Source organism: Ammospiza nelsoni, chromosome 3, assembly GCF_027579445.1.
Source record: "Ammospiza nelsoni isolate bAmmNel1 chromosome 3, bAmmNel1.pri, whole genome shotgun sequence".
Lineage (NCBI taxonomy): Eukaryota > Metazoa > Chordata > Aves > Passeriformes > Passerellidae > Ammospiza > Ammospiza nelsoni.
The window spans coordinates 84971708-84975838 of NC_080635.1; positions in this window are offsets into that span (position 1 = coordinate 84971708).

Here is a 4131-nt window from a genome sequence, read left to right on the forward strand (position 1 = left end):
CGCCGGGGGCTCCCGGCCGGCAGCGAGGAAGGGAGGGAGGGAGGAGCTGCCTGGCGGCGCCGGGAGCCCGCCCCCCGCCGCCGCCTCGCCCACCGGCCTGCGGATGGAGCCGGGCTGCGGACGGGCGGCCCGCGGCGATGGGGCGGGCCGGGCTGGGCCGGGCAGGGCCGGGGCCGCCGCCCCCGCCGCTCCTCACCTGCTGCCGCTCCCCGCCCGCGGCCGTCGCCGCCCGCTGCCGCCGCCCGCTGCCGCCGCTGCCATGTTTGCGGGGCGGGGGCACCGGCAGGGGGGCGGCCCGGCAGCGCCGCGGCAACAGCACCGGGCCCGCCGGCAGCACCCCCGGCTCGCCCCGCAGTCCTCCGCTGGCTCGGGACGGGGTCCCGAGGATAAGGGGCCGATGCTGCGGAGGGCGCGGATGGCGCTGCCCAGCCGGAGGCGGCAGCAGGATGGCTGTGAGGGTAACGCGGGCACTCGGAGGTGAAGCTGGACCCGTCCGGGCAGCGGGAGTAGCGGCACCCGCAGAGTGCCACAGATGGCCCGATAACTCTGCAAATGGTCCTGGCGCAACGCCGTGTACCCTGCCCGGGTGCCTGCCAGTTTATCCACCCGTGTGCCTGCCACTGTACCCACCTGTGTATCCCCCCGTGTGCCTGCCACTGTACTCACCACCATACCCACCCGTGTGCCTGCCAGTGCACCCAGCCGTGCACCCCCGCGGGTCACTGGGTGTCTGTGACGAAGGACAGGCTGCACAGCCAGCCTGCAGCCTGGACCCCAGGCCTGCTCCCCGTGACCCACAGAGCCCTACAGCCAGGGCGGAAAAGCCTAGTGCATCCAGCTGGAGTCCAGTGAGTGCCAGGAGCTCCCAGTTTGACGGCTGAATGATCCAGATTAAATGCCCTGTGAACCAGCTGGTATTTTCATTGATTCTTAGTTTTCAGACAGATTTGCTAGGATATTTTTCCATTGAAATCCCCACATAAGCACTCCTTTATCCATTATTTTGATCTGCGAATTAGGGTCAGATGTCCAAAGAACTGGGAAACCACACTAAACCAACCATTTTTGGTTGTTCTCTTGCTTAATGCTTCTATGATTTCAGCAGTGAAAGGCCGTAACACTCAAGGATCCCTCCCGACAGACTTGCAGGCCTTGCTGTGACTGCCTGATCTCTCGGGGCCCAGCAGCAGCAGTCAGGGAGCAGCAGCAGCAGTCAGGGAGCAGCAGCCCCAGTCGGGGAGCAGCAGCAGCAGTCAGGGAGCAGCAGCAGCAGTCGGGGAGCAGCAGCAATCAGGGAGCAGCAGCAGCAGTCAGGGAGCAGCAGCAATCAGGGAGCAGCAGCCCCAGTCAGGGAGCAGCAGCCCCAGTCAGGGAGCAGCAGCAGCAATCAGGGAGCAGCAGCAGCAATCAGGGAGCAGCAGCAGTCAGGGAGCAGCCCCAGTCAGGGAGCAGCAGCAGCAGTCGGGGAGCAGCAGCAGTCAGGGAGCAGCCCCAGTCAGGGAGCAGCAGCCCCAGTCAGGGAGCAGCAGCAGTCAGGGAGCAGCAGGCTTTGCCGAGGGTTTTTGGCTGCGATGTGCTTCTACCTGCTTAACTGGAAAAGGGCTCACCCCGGGCAGGAACAGCCGCTCCTGCAGGGCTGCCTGCTGCCTCCAGCTCCCATCAGTGGCAGAAGGACACCCACCGACTCGAGATTTGCAAGTCAATGAGAAAAGGACTTTTTCTGTCATAAAATATCCTGTGGAAGCTAACCTCAGAGGCATCATAGTTTTAACTATAAATTCTCTTTTGTAGAGATTCAGGACCTCTGTAATGACTTAGGAATGCTGTGTAGCTAACTATAGTTTGTAGCTGACTCCACAAAAGATACATTCACTTTCACTTGGACCTGTAACCACAGCATTTACACCAGTGCAGTGTTAACTCTCTGTCTTGAAAATGAACTTCACAAAACTATATCAATGAGCATAAACCAAGTGAACAAGTGTTTGAAGGACTCTAAAGGCCTTTAGTTTTGCAATAAGTTTTCAAACAAAGTCTTCTTTATCTCATTTTCAATCCCCTCTCTTGTGAGACTAAAAGCTACTAAAAAGTGAAGCACAGAATTTCCTTTCACATCTTGCTTGCATTAATATTAAGTGAATCTCAAGAGGGTAGGAGACAAAACACATTCTCCATTATTAAAGACAGATCAGGTTTAGCATGGATTTCCTCCAGAAGGCCAAGTCAATTTATAACTAGTTCTTTAACCTCTCCTTCAAATTTATAAACAAAACTATTTCTAAGTTATATCGGCAAATGTTTGTGTTACTCTAAGTAGAAAACAACCATTTTATTTTATTTGAATTTTGTATTTAGACCTTGAAAAGATCAAGTAAGTTGTCACCATGTGACCATACTATTTTAATCCAATGCCTTCCTTATGCTATTTTTCTTATTGCTGCTTGAAACACCAGCTCTACCATTAGGCTTAAATCATGGAAATACTTATGATTCTGCTCAGTTTTAGTCTCACTAAGAAATTCACACAGAATTCCCAATACACAGAAAATTAACTACATGCCTTTGGTCTTCATTTTTTATTAATTTTAACTTTTTTCCCCCTTAGGTTTTCTCCTAAGATCTTGAACTTCAGTGTGAAAACTTGGCTTTACTTTGGTCACTGAAAATCAATCCAGTTGACTTTAGAGAGTTGAGAATTTCAGTTCACATTTTCTATTTATCTTCAAGACCCCAGGGCATGGCTGAGTGTTATCTCATATTCTTCTGAGAAGAATATTATTTATTATTTTCTGCTGATCTGTTCTACAGATTTGGGCTTATAAATTTATTATTTCCTTTTTAAATTAATTATATACAACTAATAAAATTTGTTTTTCCAGATTAAGAAATTGACGTCTGCCAACTGGGTGTGGCTATGGTAAAAAAGAATACAAAACACTTAAATACAAAGTTTCTTCCTCTAAGAAACTATATTATCATGTGTCCCTAAGTTGTATTCAGGGGAAAGCTGTGAAATCCTGTGTTAGAAACTTCTTACATGGTGTTTAAAATGCCATGAACATCTTTATAAATATCATAAGAAAAAATTGATGATTTGTCTTCTGAACTCTGATCCTGTCTCCCTTAAGATTTGAGGGAGAAAAGTGAGAGAAGTAACAGAAAATGCAGCCTTTGTCTCTGACTCCCAAGGAGTACTGAGCTGTTTTGAAAGCAAAGCCAGACAACATGGTTTTAGCAGCCACTTCATGACCTGGCAAAACATTATGCTGCTGAAAAATCTGTTTCTCCTTTCCTCTTTTACTCCAGGCTCTGACCCAGGAGAGAAAAGGATGGAGTTCTTTTGCTGGCCTAAACCAGGCTCTCAGGAGACAGAGACCAAAGATGAGAAAAGTGAAGAGCAGTAAGGAGGTGATCCCCTGTATCATACCACGTAACTCCATGGCACTTTGTGGCTTTAGCATTCTTCAGTGACTCCAGGCTGCAGGACCTTTGCCAGCCTTGCTGTGGCTGCCTGAACACGGCTGCAGTGCTGCTGCTCCACAAAAGATACAAGAACAGACCCATGTTGTGCTAGAGATGACACATCCAGCACTGCTGCCACCCCTGCCAACCTTCTCAGCTGCACTGGGGCTCAGACCTAGGCCGGGCTGTTGGAAACCATGCTAGCAGGATGAGAGCTGCCACTTCACAGCAGTGTTAGGCACACACCACAAGCATTAGGGAGACATCCCTCTCCCCCTGCAGGGACCCATTGTTAGCCATTTCATGGTAAAAACTGTCTTTATAGCACTGTGCCAGAATACAGCACAGGCACTGGGGTATCTGTATATCCACTCCTAGATTCCGACCCCTACGCGTTTCCCACCTTCTGGACACTGATAGTGCCAGAGTACCAGTCTGGAATTTATTTAATGAAAGTTTAAATGTCTAGATGTCATATCTCAGTTATTCTCCCTTTCTAACTTGTGGATAGCAACACTGTGCTCTTTTGCCTTTTTCATCTTGGTTTTCTAGAGTGTTTACTCTGGACATCTACCTACATCTATATCAAAGTTCACAAAAATAAGCAATACCAGAGCTATCTATATCTTTTGAGCTGCAGAAAGGGAGGAAGGTTCAGCAACTACTAAT